This window comes from Poecilia reticulata, linkage group LG1 (genome assembly GCF_000633615.1).
Source record: "Poecilia reticulata strain Guanapo linkage group LG1, Guppy_female_1.0+MT, whole genome shotgun sequence".
Lineage (NCBI taxonomy): Eukaryota > Metazoa > Chordata > Actinopteri > Cyprinodontiformes > Poeciliidae > Poecilia > Poecilia reticulata.
In genome coordinates, this window is record NC_024331.1 from 4,671,382 (window position 1) to 4,685,761 (window position 14,380).

The window sequence follows — 14,380 nt, forward strand, 5'->3', positions numbered from 1 at the left end:
ATGATCTTGGAATATGTAACGTCCTATGTCCACTGTAAACAATATAAACGCACAGTAGAGATTTATACTGTAAAATTAAAACGGCCATTTTCCTAAATCCTGAATTCAGTCACAGAAATGTTCCTTTTCGTTATTATCAGTCAAATAAGTAGAAAAAAGGTCAAATTAGAATATTTTCTGAATAAATCTCTTTGCATAATCTATTGCAGATTTTTTTTAAAAAATCAGGCTCAGTGATATTCAAAAAGGAGAGATCAAGAAAAAAAAGCATTTGTCAAATATTGCCCTATTATTTGAAGCCTGTGCTGCATATCATTTAGCATTAGCTTGGACTAGTAATTTCTTGCCGCAGATTCTCTGAAACGATTCAAGCTGACACACACATCTACACAGAATCCAGAGACAGGCATGTGTTATGCTCACATCAAAAAAGATCAACCCCAAAAGAAATTAAAAATTCACCGCATTTATTGGGTGGGGGCGCCAAACAAGCTTTAAAATAACCAGGAGTAACATGTTCGAGGTACTTCATTTGCAAAGCAGCTGAATCAAGGTGTTTAAAAGTCTGGACTCTGCCTTAATTTTTTCCATATGTTCTGTGTCCTTCTGGGTTATATGTGTGCATGTGCGTGTGTGTGTGTGTGTGTGTGTGTGTGTGTGTGTGTGTGTGTGTGTGTGTGTGTGTGTGCGTGTGCGTGCCCTCTACATGCTTGTAATGCATGAATACACTCTGGGCGTTTTGCTGGGTAAGAACATGATGACGTGAGCGTGTGTGTGTCTGAGTGAATATCACTGAGGGATTTTGTCATGAAGCTTCGTTCCGAGGCTGGAGGGTCGGCAGCAAAGAGAGGGTATCTGAAGCATTTTTAATTAATCTGCCTTTCTGTCTCCAGGGCTCTCCAGTGAGGCTGCACTCATTCATTTGCTTGCCGTCACTCACACACAGCGACACTCGCTTGCTCTGAAACACGGGAACGGGTTTGTCAGACGTATCGTTCGCAAGTTTGCAGTGTGAAAGTGAACGATTGCCCAAAAACTAAGGCTCACACAAAAACACTGACATGTGTTCATTGGAATAAATACGTGACAATTCTAATTCTGACATTGTTATCCACAAAATGTTCTTCATTTTGCTGGTTGAGACAACTGCTTTCCTTCACTCCTGACCTTCCAGACCAAAGTGCTACATCAGATTAGCATCATAACAATAAGCCTTGTTAGCACTCTTAAAGCTAAACCACTGGTTCTCATATAGCCTGGCCATTGCCTTCCTACACTATTACACTTGACTCAAATCTCTCCTCAGTGATCCATCTGGAATTTCTCCCATTGACCTGGATTTCTACAGGCAGAATCTTAACTGGGCCAATCAGCAAACAGAAGTAGAAGTTCAAAAATGCTAACGTTCATTTTCCCCACTGCCTCTAATTGTAGTCTGTTGATAGTTTTAGTACAGTGGAGGAAGTGAACGAAGCCACTCAGTCCGTGTTGGCCACGCTTCAATGTTAACAGTCATCTGGTTCGGCTCAGCATTTCCCTCTTCACAGAGGTTGTGCACAGAGGGCATTTCCATTAAGCTTCATTACATGTAGCACAGGCAAATGTTAACAACTGGGTAAAATTGAAAACCTCAACAGAGTCCACACCTGCAGGGAGCAGTTATCTCTCAACAAGGTGCTGATTTTTACCAGGCGATCATTGAACCAAATCCTTTGAAAAACCTATTCCCCCGCTCCGCCCCCCCGTGGTGGCGCCGCACCCAGAACCACTCAAGGGAGCGTCCCAAAAACCTGTGAAGAAGACACTGAGCACTAACTTCCTTCTTCACAAAATGTAAACAATGGAGAGGCATCCGATTTCAGCAGCAGCAGCAGGATTTCTCTTCTGTTGTTTGTTAAAAGACAGTGAACCATTTCAGGCACATGTTTGTTTTTACTGTATTTACCCAGAATGCAATTAAGCTCCACAGCATTGAACACGCGCATTACATGCATCACGGACAAACGTTAATGGTTGGTTAAAATGTAAAACCTCAGATTGCACGCCTCCATGAATGAATCGGTTCTCAATGGTCGGGAGTCCAGACCTTCTGTACCAGGCGAAACGTGGAACAAGTGGCTGGACTTTAACCAGGCTAGCGTCTTTGAGCCGAAAACAAAGAAAATATACAGTAAATATAACATTTTGCTTAGAGATATATTGACTGTAAGGGGTGGTTTAAATTTCTTTCAATTCTTGCAGCGATACCTGTTTTACAGCTGATTGGAGCAAACAAAAAACACAAACTGTTGAAAAGTGAAGCTCGTCTGGCATTTCAGAGGCAAGGAGTCACAGGTCAGATGACACAGGCCTCGTCTCTATGTTGTGTCCAGAAATAGTTCTTCAGGCATCCTTGGCTTTTCGTTTAATCATCGTTTAACCCCATCCATTTTTTATTCAGGTCTGACTCACTTTCGAATTTAAACTATTTCTGTTAACCACATATCTGTAACGTTTCAATTATTAACAGCGGTGCATAATTCAAGAGATGAACCAGGCTTGTATCTACACACCGCAGGAAAAAAAAGCCAAGAACTCGTTTTAAGTTGTATGTTGATGTATAGGATGATCATCCCACCTAATCTGGTACCTCACACCCTCCGTATTGCAAAGATTCATTTATTGATTGATTACAAATATTATTCCCAATTATAGAAGGTGTTCCAAAAACATGCCAAGATAATATTTGAACTCAACAGTATGTCTTCAAATTTTCAAAATTACTAAAATAAAAGATTAGCCAAACATAGGGAAAGTTTAGTGAAGCATTCTGCGTTAAATTTTGGTCCTCTCCGTCTTTCTGTGTTGTTTGGTACATCGTGGGCTGTTCCTTTGGTAAACTCCTTGTAAAGAGATACTAATGCCAAAAAAAATATTAAAACTCTCAAACTGATTTTTTATGAATTTCTACACCATGTACGTTAAATTGAGGTTTCGCTAGAGATGATTAAATGCAATCCGCTCATCTTAAAAGATAGCGAAAGGAAAATGTTTTGCACTGCTCCAAATGAAAAGCTGGGAGTTAGATAGCATCTTTAGTGTCGTTAGCCAGATGTGGCACAGCCAGATTTCTGTGTATTGCCTGCATTGTACATCACATGTTGATGTTTACAAATTCCCTTGAAAAAAAAAATGCAAATGAGGAATAAAAAGCGGCTGATGGCACACCTGGCAGTTTTTCCTTCCAAGTGTCGCCGCCCCATGACCGAATATTGCCCTAGCATATCGCCCATTTAAAAAAAATAAAATAAAAAAGACCCAAATAACAGTTATTTTGACACATGCTCAAATAAATGAGATGTACATCTAAGAGAATCACCTAAACCGTCTATAAGTGAAATAATTAGCAAGCTGTCCGAAATAATTCGGTCCCTAGAGTGAAGCATAAAGCATATTAAAATATTACTAGAAACCAGCAGCTGCATGCAGCCATCCTCCATCTTCTCACTTAAGTAACAATTGCCTGGGCAATTACTAACTCCAGAACATGATCTGAGGGAAATGCTTCCAAGTCTCCCAGCAGCCCTCCCCGGGGCAAACGAAGCCTGTAAATTTAATACACTTCATGTAAATACAGAGCTGGGGAACAGAGAGCTGCAATGGGGAAGGCTGCAGAGTTTTTAGAGAGTTAGAGAAAATGTTTTTCCAATAGGTAACATCAATGAACTGCATTGTAACTATACGTCTAATAACGGACAATCAACATGAGAGAAAGTGTGTGGTTTGTAAAACATGGACACTCAATATTTAATTGTCCTCCTTTTGCATGTATTACCTATATATGGTAATGTATATTGCATTCATACGCAATTCTGTTTGATACTAATTTGACTTCACAGCTCCATCTGGGCTTTCTCCCATCGACTTGGATTTGTCCAGTAGAATTTCAGCCGAGCCAATCAGTGAACAGAAGTAATTGTCGATTTTTGCGGTGTTTTAATTCGTAGTCTGCCTGTAGTTTTGATAATGGCAGCGGAGGAAGAGAACAAAGCCGTCCAGTCCGTGTTGGCCACTGGACTAACGTTGATAGCCACCTTGTTCGGTTCAGCATTTCTCTCTTCACAGTGGAGGATGGTTGTTTACAGCGTGGGCAATTTCCGGTGAGCATCACGGTGTCAGATCGGCAGATTACATACGTCACAGGCAAACATTGTTGGAGTCAACGTCTACAGGAAGCAGTCGTTTCTTTAAACCGAACAGCAGTGCAGAACACGGAGCTATCGACAAACCAAACCTTTTGAAAAATCAGTTCTGTCTCCTTGCCTGTGATCAGTTCTGTCTCCTTGCCTGTGATGGCGCTGCACCAACAACTACTGAAAGAAGCAACATGAAACGTGAAGACACGGAGCGCAGGAGGACGTGGTTAATGAACATGTCAAGGAAGATAATCACATTTAAACTAAAAAGTGCTCTACAGTGCAAGCTTGCCTTAAACATGCTAACATATTGGATGTGCCACATCGGCTGCCCTCCGCTGAATGATAATCACTTTTGACTGGCACATTCAGTGTGAATATATGTACCATTACAGACGTACTACAGCGGGTTCAGTAGTTTATGAACTACACACTGATCTTTGTAGTCAATTTATTGAATATTTTATTGCTCCCCAACCTGTTGGTTCTAGTTGTTTCAGGAATGCCCTACCCCTAATTAGACGAGGTCAAACCTTACCTTCCCTCCTGTAATTCAAAGCATACTTTTAATTATAATCCTTCCCCATAACTTACCGTTCTGTAGGCCTGTATCTCGCTGAGATGTCAAGCCCAGGAATCGATTACTGACTGCTAGACTGGTTGCTGTGGGCGACGGGCGGAACAGTCAAGGTTGCTGATAGGAACACTGGCTCTCATTAATTGCCTCCTGCCACAGTTGTAGAGAAGTTCCAGGATGTATTTGCTGAAGATATGCAGCCACACAGGCCCACTTTCAAACGCTCAAAATGTGTATTAAGCTACAGAAGCATCATTTGAAAAAGTAAGAAAATTTTAGCACAGAAAACAGTGTAAAGCAAGAGAAGTAGAAACAATAAAAAGATGCTTCGATTTTCATTTATTTATTCCGATGATTTAAAAAAAAGTAACTAGGAGATTTTCCATTAGCGATAAAATTGTGCAGTTTGAAATTCCGAAAATAAATTTGCTTAATTTTGAACRWGKSRMWWAAAAAAAAAAAAAAAAAAAAAAAAAARTTCAATAAAAGGTTTCTGAGCTAGGATGAGGTGGTTTTTCGGCCGTATAAAAATAGATTTATTTTGTAAAACTGCCATGGAAATTCTCTTTTTTCATCACACAATGCTGTGAACTCTACATCTAAAAACGTCATCTTCTAAGCCCCGCTCTCAAGTAGGCGGGGCTTAGAACTCCAGCGCCTGAATAAGAAGCAGTTTTCTCCTCTGATTGGCTGAAAGACGATGAGTGCTAGCACTGAATTATGAATTTATGTCATGCAACTGTTTACATCTGTCACTGACATGACTTTAAATAGCTTCTCTCTCAAACAAGCTTATTGCGTGATTTTAATTTCATTTCTTATTTAATGGAAGCACAGCAATTGTGAAATTGTGCCTCTTTTGATATTAGCAGAATATAGACAAAGATTTGTGCGCATTTGTAAAGGAAATCAGCTTCTGATGGAGTCAAAAATAAGGTTTATTCCATTGATAACCATTTATACATGCAAATGATTTAAACAAAGTAACTTCTTTCCTCTCATATTGTACCAAGAGGTTGTCAGTAGTTAACTTTGCTTTGATACAATGTTATTATATCTCTTATATGATGAGTCCATTGGTCCAAACAGGGTTTAGTGCCATAATGAAAGTAAAAGTGAAGTCTGAAAAAAAACTATTGAATTAAAATAAATGAATGACAATTTTCAGCATTTCAATGAAAACATATCATCATAATAAATAAATAAATAAATAAACTAAGGACAGCAATAATCAAATGCTCAGTGGGCCTGAAACTGATGTAGGTATGGACAAAAAAAACACAAGGAAAAATGCTTCGTTAAAACTATTTTCCGCCTGCCAGTTAATTTCAGCAAGGCCAAGAAAACTACTCAGTTTGAAAGGAGAGGCGACGCCTTATAAAGCTTTCTCTTGAAACCTGCTGGAAGTGTAAACATCATTATAGTAGCGGCTGAGGGGTGACGTGGACAGCTTATTAAAAGTGGTTTCTTCCCGGCTGTGATGCCGCCCCCATCAGCCTTGGTCGTAACGCGCTCGCATCTTTGACGAGCAAGCTTGGTTCAATTGTTCAGTTTGATGAGACAGCCCTCGTGTTTCTGTGACACTCTCTTCAAAGAAGGAGTTACTTCATTAAATAAACATCAGGATGCATATGTTTCCTTAGGATGTCGTATACTGTGTACGAAAGCTTGATTGAACAATCCGAGATCGTATATTTAAGCAGGATTAAGTGAAAGCATAGTGCAAGCAATTTTGTCTTATCTACCTATAACAACCATCAAAAAATGTTAATGCCATCGTTCATCATGAATTATAGCTGTATGGTAAAAAAGAATAATAATCTTAAGCTTCTTTAGTTTTCACATCTTGAAAATGTATCATCGTTTTGTGACACTCAGGTTGCTCATTCAAGTGACACGTTGTCCGTGAATAACAGTTTAGAGCAGTGGTTCTTAACCTTTTTTGAGGTACCGAACCCCCCAGTTGCCATATGCGCATTCACTGAACCCTTCTTATTCCAATCCCACCCCCACCCCCCGTATTCTGATTTAGTAATGTAATTATATTAGCTGTGTAACTACCCCCACACCACTAGAGGCAGTACCAACCCCAAAAATATGCGACTAAGGAGCAGATTTAGACTATAGAATGTGGTAAAAACTGTGAGCTTTGCTTAAGTAATTAAAGACAAAAGTTCAAATCCATGCTGAGAGTGGAGCTCCTTCAATCAGTACTGATTAGCTAAGCAATGTAACGTGATCCTCTGCAGCAAGTGATGACAAAGCGGGGCGTCATCACGACTTTACACAAGTGTGTCTTTACCTCCGCGGCAGAGGCTCCGCCGAACCCCTGAGACCGACTCAYCGAACCCTGGGGTTCGATCGAACCCAGGTTAAGAACCACTGGTTTAGAGACTCAACAAAACCTTTGAGCCTTAGCGTAGAGGGAGGAAGTTAATCCCCAAAGACTTCCTGCTGCGCAAGAAGAAATGTAGTGGTGTAAGATTAAATGTAGAGTCTACACAATCTGTGTATACCAGTGTTTTTCAAAGTGTTGGCAAGTGGGTGCTAGAAGATGAGAAAAAAACATTCAACAAATAAAAATGTTGAGATGTTTTTTTAATCATGAATTTTCATTGGGGTTTTTTTTTATCATGATGTAATCTGTTTTTCAATCATTGATACAAAATACAAGTTAAAATGACTTATTGAAATGTTATTTGCATAGCAAGCATGAAATGGCCACGTTTCTAACAAGAGAAACACAAAGGAACCAACCAGCAGTCCATCTGACACTGATGCTCTGAACTCTAATGGGAAACTAAATCAAAACTAAAATGTATGAGGCAACATTTATGATAATAGAAAGTAATAATTATGGAATAGTGAACAAAAGTAAGAAAAAAACAATATGAAAGTTTATTTTGTAGCATTGTCTGTGGATTTTCACAAAGGGGGTTCCTGGCCAGAAGCTAACGCTGTTTAACCCTCTGAGCCCTAGTTTCAAATATCCTCCTGGATATTTTTGCTTATTTTAATCGTGTGAAGTTCTTTAAATGTCCTGTGAATAAATATATTTGCCCACTAATCCATAACAACTGGGACTTTCAATAGGTAGCAATTATTTTCGCAATTTACCGTTTGCCTGCTACGGTGGGAGTGAAATTACCGCAGTTACCCGTCAACTCGATAACCTGATATTGGCCAGAAAGTGTCGCGGAATTACGGTACTGTAAATTTGGCTGTGTCGTCACCGACACGTTCATTTTAGAAGGGTTAAGGTTCCATGGGATGGAAAAGTTTGGGAACCGCGGCGCTATATGCAAAAATCTACTGTTCAATAAAGACTTTGTTTCAGAGAATCAGCTGTAACAGATGGAAGTCATACAAATATACCCAAATTCACCTGCCACCCGTGAGTGGCAGGTGAATTTGTACACTCCTGTTGACAAGTGATGGCAGAATTTAAGACCTGCCAGCGATTTCTCAAACAAATCTGTTCCGCAACACAGAAAGTGGACAAGTCAGCAAAAAAAGGGGGAGTGAAAGAGATGGTCAGACAAGTGAGCAAACCCTTAATAATTCCAACAAGCCGGTTCTGCATTATGACACATGACGGCAGCTGCTTGCTGAGCTCCAGGCAGAATAGCAGCATTTGCATGCATGGAGGTTGGTGGTGTGAAGGCAGACGGAGGGAACCGGAGAGTTACTTGGACACAGATGGAATGAGACTTTCCCCGAAATGATTCCGAGCGCCGCATGGGCGAGCATTGACCTCCGCCTCTTTTTTAAGAGCCTGTCCTATCTCCCTCTGTTTATCTCTTTCACTTGATCAATCTGCCTCCATCCCGGCGTTTCTTTACCCTTGACTGCCCACACCTCCAGCAGCCTGATTCCCGGCCTCGCCGTAAGCTCTGCCGTAACACAATGCTTCATACTAGTAACGACGAAAACATGAGGACTCACGATGCACAGATGCTGTCCTTTGCAGTCATAACAACCATCACAAGTTTCTTTATGCATGTGTACAAATAGAAGTATTTATTATTATTATTATTATTTACTGTATAAAATTAGCATGCTGCTTATTTCTGCTGTGTGTTTGAGCTCTTCACAAGCTGTGTTTCCATTACTAATGTTGATATTGTCATCTAAAGACACAGCAGAGCCTCCCAGGGCTGCAGCCTCAGATTCACCTGTCTACCCACATCCTATGTTGTTTGTTTGTGTTCATTGGGCGGGCCGCACCGACACGTTAACTTCCCTCTGTGGATTAGTAAAGTGTATTCATTCATTAGCAAAACTTTGTCAGTGTTCCACGAATGTCGAAGAAACACAATTTTCCAATTGCGCCTCTTCCGTTAAATAAGAAACACAATTAAAATCACGTTAGTGAGTCTGTTCACGCCACGGCTTCGTCCTCCTACCACTTCCTGTCGTTGTCTTCTTTGTCGTTTTCGCCTGCAGTAACATCCGGTTGTTGATCACGTGACTCGTGTGATGTGGGGAAAGAAGTGTTTCCATTGCAGTTTTGCAAAAGACGAATTACAGTAATTTCGATACAGTCAAATTAAGCCACCTCATCCTGCCGCAAAAACGTGAGGTATTTTTCTAAATTGCCGTGCTTCCCATTAAGTTAATTTATTTTCATAATTCCAATTTGCGCAATTATATGGTCAATAGAAACCGATACAGTGGAATGTAACAGTTTGTGTGTGTGATATAGAAAAGAGCCCCTCTTTCTTAGTGATGTGGACAAGAGATTCAGCCAATCAATGACCCTCCTCCCCACACTGGACTAAATGAACAGAGGCAGAAGGAGTCCAGTGATCCAGAGCAGATAAAACAGCAGGGAGACGTTGGGTGGACTGCAGGCTGATCCTTCATTAAAGGTTGTTAGAGCGGAGAGAGAGAAAGGAAGGAAGTCTGGAAGTGAAAAACACGCCCTTCTGACCGCCAGACATGGACCAGGCCCCGAATTCACAACTTCAACCCAGCAGCTGTAAACATGATGCACGGCGCTGCATAAATAATCCATTTTTATGATAGTAAAGCTGTTTTTAATGAATGCTTAAACGTTTTCTAAAACCAGCAGGTGCTTTATGGTGTTATTGATTTTTTTTTGTTTTGCTTTTGGTGATTAGTGACTTTGATTGTTGACATGGTAATGGTGATGACGTTTTGAAATATAAACACGCGACAAGCTCCTTAGGTTTCACATGCTAATTCTACAAAGATGAGGTTGTAAAGACAGAAGAGAGGAGGAAATAAAAACTATTAAACTTTAGCAATGTTTTGTTTTAATTAAGAATAATAATAAAATGTTACCCTTTGTTATGGAATCGACGTTTGGCCCTCTTGATGAAAGACAGACCTCAGGTTTTTAAGAAAATGCACACTTGTCAATCAATGATTAATTAATCATTAATCATTAAGTTCAATCTACAACAGATTAACTCATTAAGCATTAAGGGAAAACTTATTTTTACCACAAACCACATTAGGAGATGTACAAGAGCTTCAAGAAGTAACCATGGAAACACAACATAAAGAGGCACCAAAATAAGAATTTTTATGGTCATAATCATCTCTGCTGGGTTCATTTTTTTCCTTTATTCCTTCAGTCACTAGTCAGTATCAATAAAAACACTTTATATGACCAGAGAGCTTTTATTCAACTAAACCTTCAAACGGTTATGCCGGGAAGAGGCCACATCTTTCAAAGCCCATATGACGCATAATGTAGGGACCACAGAAGAAGAAAGTGCCATATTTGCATTATTTGCTGATATGTAGAAAGAACTAAACAGCTATTAACTGACTCTCATTGTTTGCTCTTTCAATAATCACTGGTTTTATAATGTTTCATAATGTTCTTATCTCTGCAGAAAAATACTTTATATATATATATGAATAATACAGTCACAGATTCCTGCTTCTTAAACTGTCTTTAACCATATGGGCCTAATCAGTTTCTTTAGCTCAGATCTCCAGCTGTTGCCATGGTGATAGCCCCAGGTGGCAGATTGGTGGACGTCAGAATCCACCGCACTTCTCACGGTGCTGAGCTATCAAACCTATCTCAATTAGTGGCCAACAATAGTCTCTCTGCAATTATCGTTTGCTGAATGAACCAATTAACACACTTTCCACCCTTCATCTTAGTTAAAAATTCTCCTGCCTTCTACTTATTCCAAGGTATTTCGGCCCTTTTAGCTGGCCAGCTCTGACGCACACACTCTCACACGCTGTTCTCTGAAGCTGCTACGCTCCAGCAGTCTTCGCTCCTTTCCAACCCTATTTTGTTCTCTTTTGCCTTTTGACTGCATCTCCTCTCACTGTGGGACAGGAAGAATCACAGCACAGGGCTGCAGTTTCCAGGAAAAGCTACACCAGAAATCACTTAATAGTCTTAAACTAAAAGTTAAATATACCTGCAATATATGAGCAACAGGAATTGCTTGATTAAAAGCAGTGAGGTGATTGGTAACAAAGTGAAGTTCTATACTTTATATGCCCTGCAACATTTTTGTTTCTTTTTTGCATTCTTTGTTAGGATACAACATTATCATCACGTCTTTTGCAAAGAAATTACTTGCCTGAATGATTTTTATCTCCGTTCAGCACTCCGGCTGGGATTTCTTCCATTGAGGTTGATTTCTACTGGCTCAATCAGAAAACACAAAGAGGAGTTGTAAATGATTGACATCGACTTTTTTGTTTTAGAACCGTAGCCTCCTTTAAGGTTGTAGTTTGGCAATGGCAAGGAAGGAAGTGAACAAAACCGTTTAGTCCCTGTTGGCGACGCTACCAAATACTGAGCAATTAATGTCGGAGAAAGAGGAATGTTTAAAAACTTTATTATTGACAAAGTTGTTGTGGCTTTCCTTCTCCTTCGTTGATTTGAATATTTACAGCGCACATAATTTCTGGAAAGCTTTATCAAGTTAGCACATTACATAAGTCATGGCTAAAACTTAACAACTGGGAAATATTTAAAACCTTAAAGCCCACGCTTCCAGCAAGCAATTTCAGACCCTTACCAGGCTAGCTCTGGAGAAGTAAAAAGATGATTTTACCTTTTTTCTTCTCTTCAGCGAACATTCAGTTAAAAGAAATACCATGTCGTGCTAGCAACACTCTTTAGTGTGGATGCTATTACTGCGTAAAAGTGAGCTACTTTCTGTATCAGTAAGATATTTAAAATGAAGTTAGAGAAATCACAGAGATGTAAGATGCCATTTAAAATATGTATGCGGTATAATGTGTTGTTCAAACTGACAAAGTGAAAGAGAGCAAGTCTTTCAGAAGATAACAGAAAGGTGTTGCACTGTTATATCTTCTGTCAGATAATTCTAGATTTACAATTGCTATACTATTTGACACTTGAGGACTCTACATAACTTTATATATCTGTAATAGCAATGCTAAACATGCTTACAGTTCAATTTATTAATAAGCTAAAATCGCTTTATAAAAACATTGCCTTACTTAATTTTGCTCTAGAATGACTGAAACATACTGATACTGACCACCTGAACTAAGCAGGCCAGAAATATTATTTGGAATTATGACCTTATAGATAAGAAACATACTATACAATTTTAGTATATAGTCTTTATTGTCTCTTTATAATAGCTTACAAGTGTAATAAATAAATTTAAACAGTCTAATTACTATTATTACATGATCTAATTTGGAGGTTTCCTTATTGCTCCTTTATAAATGACATAATTCATATATTTCTATCTCCAACACAGGGCTGTGTTTTAGATGAATCATTGTAAAATTAGCTGGTTAACTCTTGCCTTTCATTGATTTGACCTTTTTTTTTTTTTTTTCCAAATCTGTGTTTGTACAACACCCACCCACACTACATGACCAGTGAACTCACCAGAGCTGCGGTTTCATTACTGACTGAGGTCCCAGCGGCCAGATCCTGTTTATTTTTACACCCAACAATCCCGCCTGCAGGGGGAAAAAAAGAAGTGTTCAATATTTTAAATAGGGTTTCTGTTAGAGAGAAGCCTTTAGTGATTAGTAATTCAACCCAGAGTGTTTTATTAATTGATGATTCAAACCACTGAGGAGGAGGAAAAAAATGCTAATATAGAATAAGATCTGCTTTGTCATATTCTGGATTCAAGATGAAAGTTTACTGTGAAAATAAAGCCTGCACATAAACCTCTGACATAATATCACCTCCAAAAACTTTTTTAAAAAGTTGCAGTGTGCAATGTTTGGCTTTTCAATTGTGAGTTTGTTGTCGGTCCTGCTCCATCTGCCGCAGCTACTTTACCAGACTCAAACTGTGATAAAAGCCGAGCATAAGCTGGTCTACAGGGATGTGTGCTCAGCTAAAAACTGTCCTAATATCTTCCTGTTTTTGTATTCCCTGCCCAAAAACTAAGGAAATATTGAAACTTTAAAAACATCTGAGAGAAATTTGTTCTGATTCTCACAAATATGGAGGACGATTAGGGCCAAAAATCTGACTTTAAACTCAGAACTGTGACATATTTTTTTATCAGATTAAAGTCAAAATTATGAGAGAAAAAATATCTGAATTCTAATATTAAAGTCAGAATTAGTTTGTTTTTCCCCAGGTGGTCCTAATGCTTTTCCTTTGGATTTGAAAGCACTTTGAAATGCCTTGTTGCTGAAAATGTGCTATATAAATAAAATTACCTTACCTTAGAAACAAAATTCACAGTAAATTGTTATTTTAAAGTGTAATTTAAAGTGTAGTTAATGCCAAGGCTAATGTAGTCTTTCAACATTGTGCTGTGACGTCTTGTACTATTATGAGACGAGCAGTGACAGATCAGAGGCTGACTTTGGCACCGCATGGTGGCGTTCATGCAGACTACGGAAATGTCGCTACATATTTCCTGTGTAGAGTAAAATGATTAACAGGCTCATCTAAAATAAGAAATGTTCAGATTTATCAAGTCGGTGTTAAAACGATCACATTTTTGTTTTCATCTATTTTTTTTTCCAGTGTGTATTTTTTACAGCTGTCTGGTTGCCTCCTTATGATGGAGTGTATAAACTATACACAGAAGGAAAACAAGATAAATCTGTGAATTTTGTACAAACTGTAGGATTGTTTTTTTTTCTACTGAACTTGTTATCTCTACATGTTTCCTTGGTAACGGGTGGAGGTGAGGGTGGGAGGGGGGTTGAGCTGCAGAGTGGGTGGGCCAGGCCAGGGGAGGAAGTCAGATTTTTCTGTAAACGGTCTGGGACTGTGCAATGGCTACCTGTATTTATTAAGAGTATTCAGAGTATAAAAGTGGAAAAAAAATATGTCCTCTTATGATAAATGAAATAAAGTGTTATATTTGCATGACTCTCTGTATTTTCATCGGACATATATTTACTGTTGTATGTGATAATGTGTGTCGGGTTAACAAGTGTTTGATTAAGAAAATGAAACTGAGATGAGAAACCCACTGTCACCTTCTTCTGTGATAGTAGATATATATATAATCTTTCATACCTTTTCTCACAGCTGACTTGGCTGCAGTTGGATCTTTTATTGTTGCTTCCTCTTCGTTTCGTCCACAGCGGCTCTCAGACGTCTACAATCTGCCGTGCACTTTAAAGAGTTTTGTTTTGCTCCTGCCCTTGAAAGCGATGCTTGTGG

At 39.1% G+C, this 14,380-nt stretch overlaps 1 long non-coding RNA gene across 1 annotated transcript; it reads left to right on the plus strand.

Moving 5' to 3' along the window:
* The first annotated feature begins 7,378 nt into the window (after positions 1-7,378).
* LOC108166603 (uncharacterized) lies at positions 7,379-14,083 on the plus strand. Its single transcript, XR_001776957.1, has 2 exons — positions 7,379-7,711; positions 8,006-14,083. It is a non-coding gene; the product is annotated as an uncharacterized LOC108166603 (long non-coding RNA).
* Positions 14,084-14,380: the final 297 nt, after the last annotated feature.